This window comes from Rhinolophus hipposideros, assembly GCF_964194185.1.
Source record: "Rhinolophus hipposideros genome assembly, chromosome: 15".
NCBI lineage: Eukaryota > Metazoa > Chordata > Mammalia > Chiroptera > Rhinolophidae > Rhinolophus > Rhinolophus hipposideros.
In genome coordinates, this window is record NC_138061.1 from 5,380,828 (window position 1) to 5,394,430 (window position 13,603).

At 41.9% G+C, this 13,603-nt stretch overlaps 1 long non-coding RNA gene across 1 annotated transcript; it reads left to right on the forward strand.

The window, feature by feature from the left end:
• On the forward strand, positions 1-2,758 carry LOC308508056. Its single transcript, XR_013994983.1, has 2 exons — positions 1-419; positions 2,444-2,758. It is a non-coding gene; the product is annotated as an uncharacterized lncRNA (long non-coding RNA).
• Positions 2,759-13,603: the final 10,845 nt, after the last annotated feature.

Consider the following 13,603-nt stretch of genomic DNA (forward strand, 5'->3'; position numbering starts at 1 on the left):
GTTTCTAATGTAAGTGATTGAACTATGTGGAAAAGCATGGATCGTTACTTGCAGAATTTCACATTCTAGGACCCTTATTTACGTTCACTTTTGTATTGTACCAGGTCTGCCTTCGCCCTCCTTCGCTGTCCCCCAGCTTTCAGACCCGGGTAGGATGTACTTCACCATCTAGGGCCTGCTCTGCCCTGCAGGTGCAGTTGTCCCCGTTCTTGTCACCAATCAGTGCTCTCAGCTGTTCACCTGCCTCCCCGGTGCCCGAGGCTCTCACCACTTAAGAAATGTTTATTGAATGAATAAGCTGTTTATAGTTTTCTGCTTATGGAGCAAGTTGTTCCACAAGTCTATGTTTGCTGATGCTGTTTCTCTTCCTAGAATACCGTTCCCTTTCTCACCTGGCTTAGGCTCAAGACGCATCTCAGGTATCACCCCTGGCAGCCTCTCCTGATACCTCCCTCTCCTTACCCCTTCGGGTCTCTTTCTTTATTCCCAAAGCTTCTGTGTGGCTTTATCCTGCACTTGCCACTTTATAGCAAAACTACCTGTTCGTACTTGCCTCCTTTGCCGACTGTGAGCTTCTCCAGGGCTAGTGTCCCATCTGATCATCTCTGTTTCACCAACATCAGGCACAGCACACTGTTTTAGCCCTTGGGCAATGTAGGTACAATGACTAGTGCCAACAGGCTCTTAAAATGCTTATCAACATGTTTGGGACATAAAAACAATGTTGTTGGCTCCAAATATTTTTTAATCTTCAAAATCAAAGTTAAAAATGTTTAATGGTCTCCAAAATATTGCAGTGTCAATATCTTTAATTATTAAAGTTAGCATTACACAGTTTGTTTCGTTCTAAAACAATCTGTAGGTTATACTTTCTCTGATTACAAAAATCCTGCCAGGATGCGTGAGGATTTCAGGGAAGTCCCCACCCATCAAATTCATTTAGTTAGAGCGCACAATGTTTTTCAAAGCAAAATTAAAAATCCTTTCAGAAACTTTTACAGTGAAACAATTATATGTAAGGCCGATGTGCCCAGGGCCCTCTGAGTTCCTAACAGTCTACCTGCAGGTGGGGAACATTCCGAAAACTCGTAGATTGCAGCTTGTGCCCGTTAGTTTGTCATAGTCCCCTCCCTGCCCTAGTGTCTTACGCCTACCCACCCTCTCTTGTTTCCGCTTGCCTGCCGGACCACGAAAGGCTTTGACTTTCTGACTCCTGTCCTGGACTTTAGTGCTGGAAGAGAGATTTGACATGATCTGAGCCAAGCCCGTCCCTCTTTAGACAAGAGCAATGCAATCCGGAGAGGAGAACCGCATTGACATGTTGAACCTCATACAAAGATAGCTAGTATTATAGCAAAGGCAGGACTAGTAAGTGCCCAGTTCTCAAAGGTAGTACTCCCAGGTAGCTTTCTAAAAAGTTAAATTGCAGACACAGGCCAGTGGAACTTCAGTTTGTTTCAGAATCATCTGAGAAACTTAAGTGAGGAGATCCTCCAGCCACCCCCAGATTCCAAATCAGTATCTCTGGGGGTAGTGGCAAGGAATGTGCATTTTTAGTGAGATTACTAGTAGCATCTGACCAGGTCATTCTGTAGAGCACACCTTAGGACAGTGACCTCCATTTCTCTGGGGTGCAGAAAAAACTACCTGCATATTGTTTTAATCTGAAAAGTAAGGGCAGAATTAAGCCTTGCTAATACTTAGTGTACAGCCTGACACAGGTGGCTTTCCTTGGGCCATGGTCAGCTGGTGTACTGATCAAGTAAGATTGGGTTCTGTGGCTGAAACAAACAATCTCTAACTGTAAATGACTCGTGACTTGGGTTGCCAGGTAAAATACAGGACATAGTTAAATTTGAATTTCAGATAAACCATGAACAAATTTCCAGGGTAAGAATATCCTAAATATTTAGTATAAGTAGGTCCCATGCAACATTTGGGGCATAGTTTTACTAGTCATTGTCATCTGTACTTCAGGACCTAGGCTGATGAAACAACCTTGATCTGGAGCTTTGCCAGTTAGAGTTGTGGATCGAGAAAGAGGTTGGTGAACTGTAGACTAGATGCTAAAACTTCTGATCAGAATTAACAAAAGTCACTGCTACACTTTTTTTTTTTTTGCCAAAAAGAGACACAGGGCTGGATCGGTGTGACAGGGAAAACTAATGCTTCCCCAGAAGTATCTCTGGACCATCATGGAATCTGCCACAGCATACGGTGGCTTGGATGGGCTATGGATACCACCCACATGATTGAACATGGAGAACATGGAGGAGAATGTTTTCAGAATTTTGTAATAAGATAAGCTGTGACCTTGAAAATCTCACGTACTACACAGAGACCACAGATCATCTTGTGACAAAGCACTTTAAAGAGTTGTCAAATTTAAAAAATGAGTTACTAAACCACAAGGTTGCCAGTTCAATTTCTCGAGTCCCGCTAGGGATGGTGGGCAGCGCCCCCTGCAACTAGTAAACGGCAACTGGACCTGGAGCTGAGCTGTGCCCTCCACAGCTAAGACTGAAAGGACAACAACTTGACTTGGAAAAAAGTCCTGGAAGCACACACTGTTCCCAAATAAAGTCCTGTTCCCCTTCCCCAATAAAATCTAAAAAAAAAAAAAGAAGAAGAAGAGTTACTATATTCTCACTTACAAAAAGTGTTCCACATTTCCTCATCTTTTTGTGATGATAAGTAGCTGTCATTTGGATGCTACTTACGAAAGAGTTTCACAAAAATAAACAGGTTTAATCTGTTCCTTCAAGATAAAGGTGATGTTTTAACAATGAGTGAGAAACTAATTAGTTTTCAAAAGAATCTTATCCTACGGAGAGAGCATGTTTGACAGTAGATGTTTGGAAATCTTTCCAACGTCATTTGATTTTTGTGGCTAAAATGATGTGTATTGCTTATTAAAAAAGTCATATCTGCACACTTAGAAACCGTGATTTCTAACCCCCTTTAAAGATCTTCCAAATGGAGAGTTTGCATGTTACATGTATTGAGGAATTCTAAGGAGATCAGTGGTGCAGATCCAGCTTACCGAAGGTGGGGTGCTAATGGAAGGGAGACAGCAGACATACATACCCTAACTGCAAGTGCCTCTCAGCCACACTTTCAGAGCTTTGCAAAAATCTAGTGACGCCTTAATTGTTTTCTTTGATCCGCTGCTTGGCCTCTGCAGAATGCCCAGACTGATCTCTTTGTCAGCTGCCAACTGATTTGTTTACCCCCAAAATGTGTCTGCAAGATTTGCTCTTCCCAGGCTGCCAGCAGGGTTTTTCCTCTCTCCTCTTGCTTATACATCCTGTTTTTAATTTTGTCCAGTGACAAGTCTATTGACCTTTCTTCCTCATGTACGAGTAAACAAATTGCATGCAAAGCTACTAGCTAAATATCTGAATTATTCCTTGACACCATTTAATTGGTTTGTAAGAAAGACTGATGGACTTCAAAGAAGATGAGAATTTAGCCAAATTTCAGTTGAAACCTTTGCACCATTTGTGGATATAATTGAAATGAGCAGTTTGACTTGGTGCACTGAGACCATGTGATTCTTCCTAATTTACATATCTTTCAAGATATTTTGAGCAATGACAGCCATTAAAACCAAGTGTTAAACTGCACTTAAAAGGACACTTCAGATGGTTATCTCACAAAGTTTTCAACCAAGTGTCTCAAAAATAAAAGAAACCTATTCAACCACTTTACTGTCTTTTAAAAAATATTGGTAAGAACACATAGTTTGCAGTCAAAATAAAAATTTTATAAATATTGATTGCTTTAGACTAACTTTTTTTACTTTTGTATTTTTTATGTTAATATATTACTGCTAGTATATCATTTATAAATAAATAAATATGCATATATTGGGGCTGCATGTTCAGACATTTTTTTAACCTAAATATGGTGTGTGATAAAGTTTATAGACTGCTGTTTTTAGAAAAACTATTTAGACACATCACTGTATTGTACCCCAAACGAAATGCTAGCTACTCTGTAAGTCAAGAACAATTATCAAGTTAATGATCTATATTTTCCTTTACCCTTTAATTGGACAAGAGTAGAAAGATTTTCAAATATAAGACAATGCAGACATTGATGTGCAATCTACCAGTGTAATAGCAAGACGTTGTTGGTTATACCCACAGACCTCATTTAATTAGTAGGTAATAATTATTTAATTGCTGTTCTGTAGACTAATAACATTTAAGCAGAGTATTTGAAACTATCTGGAAATGATTTTGGCTGCATTTGAAAGAGTTCCTTTTGTAGATACGCCATGAGCTCACATTCTTTTGGAAGCTATTAGTGTTGACCTTCAGAATAGCGCGCAAGGACTGTCAGGTCAGGTCACCTCTGCTAAGTGTTACTTTCACAGCAGAGCGTTCTTAGGGTCTTTGTGAGTTTGTTCCTCCAAAGCTGATTATTACCCTACATGAATGCCAGGAACAGTTTCAAAAGCACAAATGTCTGCTCTTCAGGCACCTGGTTGGTGGCTGGAGACACAGCATTATTGAGGCTGTGCATGCATCTTAGGCTAAGAGGGAGAAGGCATGAATTCTCAAATGATCCTTCAAATCCGTGCCACAGTCAGGCACGACTGCTGGGTTCCCTCTGCCTTTCCATTTAAGGGTTTGGCATTTGCAGACCCTAATGAATCATTTAGCTATTAAGCCTTTCCGAGGAGGCTTCCAGTGGAGAACAAAAGGGAAACATCACTTAGTGCAAAAGCGTCAAGTGTCACAGCCACTGCCTGGACCTCTTCACTAAACGTTTCTATAATGTTTGTTTGTCTTCCTCATGGGCAGTGATGAGTGGTATTTGACTTTCTCAATGTAATGCGGTCACAAGCACCCAGTAATAAAATCCACTGCATGCAGATGTTGGGCAGAATGGTAACTACTGGATGAACCACGGGTATTATCCACATATGACAATTTTTTACATATTTACTTACATTTTTTTTCTCTCTAAGAAATGGAGCCAGAATCCACAGTTGTCACTATCCATCTGCACACTTTTGTTTACTATCCAGAAGGCAGGAATGTTGCATTTTTTAAAAAGATTTTATTGGGGAAGGGGAACAGGACTTGACTGGGGAATAAGTGTGTACTTCCAGGACTTTTTTCCAAGTTAAGTTGTTGTCCTTTCAATCTTAGTTGTGGAGGGTGCCGTTCAGCTTCAAGTTGTTGTCCTTTCAGTGTTAGTTGTGGAGGGCGCAGCTCAGCTCCAGGTCCAGTTGCCATTGCTAGTGCAGGGGGCACAGCCCACCATCCCTTGTGGGAGTCGAACCAGCAACCTTGTGGTTGAGAGGACGCGCTCCAACCAACTGAGCCATCCGTGAGGCAGCTCAGCTCAAGGTGCTGTGTTCAATCTTAGTCACAGGGGGCGCAGCCCACCATCCCTCACGGGACTCCAGGAATTGAACTGGCAACCTTGTGGTTGAGAGCCCACTGGCCCATGTGGGAATCGAACCAGCAGCCTTCGGAGTTAGAAGCACGGAGCTCCAACTGCCTGAGCCACCGGGCCGGCCCCAAGAATATTGCATTTTAAAAGTGTCTGGACTTTTGTTCCTTCTTATCACGAATGACTTGAGAAGCTCTGACCATGCACGTTTACCCTGAGTGACAGTGCCAGTCAAAAGCCTTGCTTCCTGGAGAGCTTTGAGATTCTGGTACAAAAGGCATTTTATAAGCACAAAGTAGAAAGGTGTCATTTATATTTATTTGCTGCTTTGACATTTCTCTCTGGAAGCTTCTTCGTGTCTGTCAGTGTTGTGCAAAAGGATTGGCCTCATCTCCATTAGAAATACCATTTTAATGGTCTGGAAGTGGGAAAGAGATAGCACAAGAGTGGGAGGAGAAAAATAAGCTCTTCCATTCGAGGGTCTTAGGCTTGTTTATCCCTAATACTGGATGGACATAATTGGTGTAGGTATTAAGAATTGGTTTGGAAAGACCTGAGTATGAAATCAATATGGTGCTTTGTGCAGCATGGCTACAATGAACTTTTATTATCTGATTGCAGTGACTCAGGAGTCAGAGCCATAGGGATCATTCGGAGCAGAACTGTCATTCGGAACAGAACTGTATGGTAGATGGTGGTGTGCACAGGGCTCAACTGCCGTAGGAAGGCTTCCAGGGAGGGGAAATCCCACCAACATGGCTCCCGTGACCTGTGGCAGATCCTGAACTTTCTGTCCCAGAGCTCTCAGTGTGTGCCTTATCACACATGTGGATGAGGGTTTGCCAACTGAATTAGTGGAGGTAGACCCTAATTCCGAGGAACTCCCATTCCCATCTGGCAGTGTTCTAGAACATGGGGCATTATCCAAAAGGCGTTACTGAGATGGCGTTACTTGGGTCAAAGGTCTGAGTGTGTGGGGCCATATAAATGAATGTGGGCGGGTGGCATATAGATGCAGGGGTGAGGTGTTTAGAGGGCAGGAATGCAGCCACAGAGAAGGATGGTACCCAAAGTGAGGGAGACCCATATCTCAACCCCTTCCCTCGTACTGCTATCTGGGGCCTCCGCTGAGTCTGCAGGTCAGCTGCTGCTTCTCCTCCTCCTCCCTTTGCCTTCTTGAAATCTTTCCATCACAAACATTTCAAGTGCATACCTAAGTAGAGAGTATAGTAAAACAAACCCCTAAGTACCCATCACCATTGTTCACCTTGAACAATTCTCAACACACATGCAGTTTACTTCCACCGACCTGCCCTTCTGTCATTACTGAAATTAGCTCATCCTTAATCATTTTTAATTTCATCCTCTCTGTTGCATTTTTCTGGCCATTTGCTTCTGTTCTGTCAATCACTGCCTTAAGACAGTCTGCTGGCTTAGCTATGAAAAGACATTTCTTAAGAGAGCCCTAAGCAGTTCTGAGAGAAGTGTTGAGATTGAGCAAGCAGTGTCTGCTTAATTCTGTTCCCTCCAACAGACAGTGAGTCCTAGTCACAGTGCTGGGTTCAAGAATTCCTGACCTCAAGGGAGTTCCGAGCTAGTGCTGGGGAGACGACAGAGGCTGTATAGAAAAGTACTGGGTGGGGTGGAGGTTCCCAGGCCTGAGAAAGTACTGGGGTGAGGGTGAAGGGAGGTCAGGAAGGGCCCTAGAGACTGACGTGGTTGTGGGGGCCTGGGAGTGTTGGGCATGGGGTAGGATGGTGACGGAAAAACACTTGCCAAAGTGTGGAAGTGGCTGGCTGCCAGGTGGAGGGGACAGGAGAGGCACCCAGTTGGCTGGAACATTTGGTGCAAGAGGCTTGGTTGGAGGGATGGGGTAGGGCAGGGCAGTTGGGATGTCAAAGTAACCCTCCAGTTCTTTCTAGGTTAATAACTAGACAATTCTTATTTCTGAGTAAGAGAAAGCAGAACTGGATCTCTAGAAGCGTGGCTATGAAAAACAAACTCCAGACGCCAATTAGGAAGGAAACTGAAGGAAATCAAGATAGGCTTAATGGAAATTAGGCAGCAGAGTTAATAAAAGAAAACTCGGGTCATTGCCTAAAATAAAATGGACCCTGAGTCTATTAGCCAGGTAACACTTTTTTTAAAACCTATAAATGAAGCTTGTCTGTGACTCCCTGCTACATAAAATGTAAATTAAGCTGTAGTCCTTTCCCACTGAGTTCTGAGATGATGGGTTTTTGCCTCTGCCAATGAAATACATACATGGACAAAAGATTTGCTTGCATATGAGAGATAGCATTGCTTGCATATGAGGGATAACAAAGAAGGTGGTGAGCTTTGACAAAATGTGGACATTTTGTAAGTGAAACAGAATAGTAAGTTGATTTTTCAAAAGAATAAGGTTTTCATTACAAATGTAAGCACGTCTATTTTAGGAAAGTCAAACAGTAGCAAAACACAAACAGGCAAGAAAATGCATTGTCCCACTACCCAAAGAAGATAATTTTTAATATTTTGGTGTCATATCCTGATTTTGGAAAATGGTTTCAATACTGAATGACGTGTGTTCATCCCCGCCCCCGCCCCCCCTTCACTGTGCTTATTGATGACTTCTGACAACCATTTATATCTGTTGATTTTAAGAGTCAATTCTCCTTTGAGCTCAGATTTCAGGAGGGGTTCAGGGGATCGTCCTGATATTAAGCGAAGAGACAAAGTTTATCTTCAGATATGCCCTGTCCCTGTGTTTTGTTTTTCTGTTGTTTGCTTTTCTGTAGGGCTTGGGGAAGATTATAAATGGAGGGCTGCATAGCATATGTCTAAATATCTAAAGTTATATATCAAGCTAACAAATTATTAAATAAAATATGTTCTATCCTCCTTCCTTGACAAATATATCTTCATCACAGCCACCCCTTGGAAACTATTAAATAGTATGTTCTCTCCTCCTACCTTCCTAACAGATGACATGGCTACCCCTTGGGCAGAAAGGTACATAGACCAGGTCCTTCAGAGGACAGGCCTGGGAAGCAGCCTGCATGGGTTCTGGACAGGCCTAGAGCCCTTAGGGCAGGCTCCCCGGAACTCTGGGTGGGTCTGTCTCCCTGTGGGAGGGGTGTGGCCAGAGCAGGGCCAGAGCAGGAGCCTCTCTGGCTCTGGTCTCAGAGGGTTATTGCATGCTTGCTCTGTGCAGGTGATGTGCTGGGAACACAAAGGTGGGTAAAAGCAGTCTAATGGGGACATGCAGAAACTTTCAAATAAGTACCCCCCAAAATGTAAACTTGCAAGTATGAATTGAACCACTCAGGAGAGTTAGGGAGGAAGTAATTAGGTCAAAAGGGAAGAGAGGAGAATTCTAGACAGTGGGAAAAGCACAGGGGAAGTCCTGCTAGCAGTGGAGAACGTGGCCAGGATGAGGCAGTGGGAGAGGGCAGTGAGGCCGACCAGACAGGCAAGCAGTCTAGGCCTCTATGGCCTTCTTAAAACCTTCCTTTGTATCCTCAGTGAAAGGCTTTGAGCAAGGGGCCACATAGTCAGGGTAAATGAGGCTACATTAGGCTTTTGAATTGGTCCAGGCTGGACATGACGGTCCTTTGGACCAGTGGTCATGGAGGGGAGAGGCAGACAAGCTCCAGAGAGATTTAGAAAGTAAAATGGCCTGGACCTGGGGAATGGATTGGATCAGGGATCAGTGAGAAGTAGGTATCAGGGCTACCTGGTTAAATGAATGGGATGAATGAAATAGGAACACTGAGAGAGGATGAAGTTGGATGAGTGGGTAGATCATGAGTTGCTTTGGGACATAAGGGGTGAGGTACCTTTGGGACAGCTAGCTAGAATATGCTGCCCGAGCTGTAAAAACAGGTCAGAGCTACAGATTACATGTGAGAACAATCTCCATAGGGGTGGTGAGCGAAAATTCATGCGTGTGATGCCTGGGGAAAGACTGCCTGCTTACCTGGTAGAAATTAAACAACCCAAGCTTTCTAATACAGATGAGAACCTTAAGAATGAAATCACACCAGCAGTGAACTAAAATGAGAACGAAAAACCTTGCAGCAACCTTGCACATGACATTTGTCACTGTAAACAGGCTTGTCATGCACAAATCACGCGCAACAACAAAGAGGATTATGGATGAATTGGTCACCATCACACGGGCTCTTCTTTGCTTGTGACTTTAAATCAGGTTCTTGTTACTTGCACACAATTTTGCAGTGTGTATTTGTAAATATATCTTGCCGGCATATTTTATGCTTCAGTTAATTTAGTTGACATCTAATTTAGTTGACGTATAAAAATAAAATCAATTTTCAGACAGAATACCCATAAAATAAGTGAAATGCTATAAAAGGTTTCAAGAAATTAAAATGTAATATATTTAGGTTTCTAGTCTAAAGTAATTTCATCTAGAATAGTAGATGTTGTAGATGCAATTTTTTCGTGAATCTCTGTCAATTCCACCATAATAAATGTTGTTACTGTATGTTCAGAAATTTATTGCTTGGAATAGTTTGTCCTGAATAATGAAAATTTTTGTTGGTATTTCCTTAAAAATGTCAAAGAGCTTAAATATGAATACTTTGTGTGTTGATGTTCAGCTGTAATTAAGCTATGACAATGGTTATTACTTTGGATATAAACACTATCAAATTTTCATTGGGTGAGTTCTTTTTTAATTAATGTTGAGTTATGTTCTGTTTATTATCCTGTTTGCTTATGTTTCCTGTCATTTTCCAGTTGTCTGCTTGAATTTTGTTTTGTAATAGTGAGTTAGCAACTGATAATGGGTATTGATTTCAGTTTTGCTTCTAATTTACATTTTTATCTCTTTGGTTGATGTATTTGGCTTAATTATTTTATTTTTATAAGCAGTTGTACAATTTGTTAATTTAGCTAGCTGATTAAATTTGGCTTCTAAAGAGAATCTGTTTTAGAAAATGGCCCCTGAAGTAAATTCGCGTTTGGCATTTCCAACACGTCAAAGGGACTGGTCTCTTAAAGATAACTAGACACATAACTCGAAATTCTTAAAAGTGGTTTCATAATTTTGAAACCTGTGACTATGTAGAGCTATGTTTTCCAGTAGGTGGTGCAAATTGACTCCATTTCAATTGGAAATGTAATTTAACATTGTGATGTAACTATTTTCCCTATAAAAATAATATTTCAACGTGTTTTCCCAACTGCAAAATTATTTTCCTTTATTTCCAAAGGGACTCAATTTACTCCCTCAGTGCTCTTTTTTCGTATGTTTTATTCTACAGGTACCGTTGTGATCATTATTTGAGGAGAGGTGAGAGGGAAAACAATGGGGGCAACAGAACTGGGGAGATCTGTTAAAAATGACAAAAACAAAGAAAAGTCATTTGCTTCGGTGCTTCAATTTCGTAATAAAATGAGCAGAATGTCAATGCCAGCATTGTTCTATTTGTTTTTATGCCCATGTGATGACCTAATGCCATGTTTTGTCTTTTATAAAAACTGGGGGTATTTGACTCCGAGGAATCTGATAATCTCACGGTGTGTGTGTGTGTGTGTGTGTGTGTGTGTGTGTATGGATATTCACTAAAGCATGTTTTTAAGATTAATTTTACTTTATTCACAGTTATACATGTGCACGAGAGGCAGGAAAACCTGGTTATTAAGATGAGAGCAGGGCCTGTGCAGCCTGCCCTGCTCTCTGTACTGTTCCCTTTTCTGCAAAATGCGATTGTTACCAGGACTCACCTCAAAGTGATACGAGGATTACATACACATCAAGCACTGACAGCATGCCTGGCACACGGTAAGCGCTGTGTAACGTTAGCGCTATACTTTTAAAAGCAGAATGTGCCCACAGGATGGTAGTGAAAGGCATATCTCTACCATCTCCCGTCTCACTTCCTTGGGCAAACAAACACTCACAGCTCTTGGCTGTTTCCTCCTGTTAGCTACCACCACAGCTTTAAATAGTATTTGTATTCAGATATTTCTTTTTAACCTTTTGATCCATTTATAAAGTGTCCAGTTCAGTGGCATGAAGGACATTCACATTCTTGTGCAACTGTCACCGCCTTCCATTTCCAGAACTGTTTTACCTTCCCAAACAGAAGCTCTGTGCCCACATTCCCCTACCCCTAACCCCTGGGAACTTCTGTTTGATTTCCTATCTCTCTGAATTTGCCCACTCTAGGCACCTCATATAAGTGGAATCACAAGATTTGCCCTTTTGTGTCTGGCTTAGCTCACTTAGCATAATGTCCTCAAGGTTCAGTCATGTTGTAGCATGTGTCAAAATTTCATTCCTTTTTTTTAAGGCTGAATAATATTCCATTGTATGTAGATGCCACTTATTGCTTACTTGTTCATCCTTCTGTGGACATCTGGGTTATTTCCACCTTTTGGCTGTTGTATTGCTGCTATGAACATTAATGTACAATATCTGTTGGAGCCTCTGCTTTCAGTTGTTTGGAACAGCTATTTCTTGACTTATCCATTTTTTACATTATCTTTTGATTTCCAGACATGGTCAATCAGACAGGTGAGGACTTAATTATAATCAACTGTCTACCATTCTACGTACTTCGTCCTCATCCCCACCCCCACATAGTTTTGGCTAAATTAAAAAAACAACAACAGTGTTTTCTTTAACTTTACAAATATTGTTAACTGTGGAGCCAGATGTGCTGTAGTCCCTAGTCTCTTTTCTGGAATACTTGTCATTGTTGTTTTTTTCTGGAGTTAACAGTGGCATCAGTTTTACGGTTGGCAGGGTTTTTATTTTCCTTAATGCTCTGCTACATGCTTGCCAAGTTCCGTTTGGGCACGCATAACAGTTCTTTTTTTGTTTTGTTTTAGTCTTTTCTATTTTTCCTCTTCCCTCTCTGCTCCAGCCTAAAGTGAGTGTCATCTCCTTATACCCCTGCATCTGTGGCTTCCCTAGTCTACCCTCCTTACTCTCCCCTTCTTTCTCCTGCTGTTTCCTGTATCCCATCTGTATAGTTCAAAGCATGTCTTTCATTAGCTTCCTCAGAAAAGGTGCATGGGAGATAAAAGTATTGAGTTTTTGCACGTATTAATGTGTTTTTACGACCCTCACTATTTTTATAAATTGTTTGGCTGGCAATAGAAATCTGGATTGACAATCACTTTTATTAAGTATCCTATAAGGCACCCTGTTATTGGTTTTAGCTTTCAGTGTTGCTACTGAAAAATCTTACGCTACTTCGAATCTTTTTTTTTTTTTTTTTTTTCCTGTGAGAGGTGCTTTGAAGGAAGTTTCAGGTTTCTACACTTACAGAGACCTGACCTGGTCTAGAGGGATTCTGGATTCTCAGAGGAAGTGATGTCTATGATCTAAAGGATGAATAGGAGTCAGGTAGGTAAAGGGGTGGGGTGGAGGGTGGGGCATAGCACTGCACGGAAGCCATGTGGTAGCCCATAGCCTGGAGCATGGAGAAAGTGCAGAAAGGGAGGGGGAAGATGATCCGAGATGCAGTAAGAGACAAAGGCGGGGCTAGACCAGTCAGGAATTTATGGGCCACATGAAGGGTTTTGTCTTTATGCTCAACATAATGGAGACCACTGAGGGATTTTAAGAGTTGATGTGGTCTGTTTCACATTTCAAAGACCACAGAGTACAAAATGGCTTCAGGTGAAGAGAGCAGTGTGGATGCAGGGATTCCTGGAAAGAGGCAGCCATCCGATTGAGAAATAGTGGTCACTTATACCACAGTGTTTGAAGGAGAGCTGGAGAGAGGTGAATGAATTTGAGAGATATGCCAGGACTTGGGGATGGCTTGGGTTTGACGGGAGGAGGAGAGAAAGGTACAAGGATAACACTTAAGTCTTTGGTGTGTGGAACTGGATGGCTGCGGGTACCATTCACAGGGCAGGAAACTCTGGAAAATTACCAGATTTAAGAACTATCAGAAACAACTGAATTGTCCATCATAAGAAGAACAATCACATTGATTGTTATAGGGGCAAAGTTGGAGCAGTTGGGGCTTTGACCAACAGGAAGCCAGAAAGCCAAGCAGAATAAGAGGAATAACATGGGTCATGAATTTAGAAAATAGGGTCAAAGTCAAGATCATGGAATTTGGTGATAGGCAATAGGTCCTGATAAAATCCCAGTGCTAGTCTTAAGCAGACAGATTGAAGAAAGGGGCTCAGGAGAAGGAAAATTCAAGGATACTGGGTAAGCTGC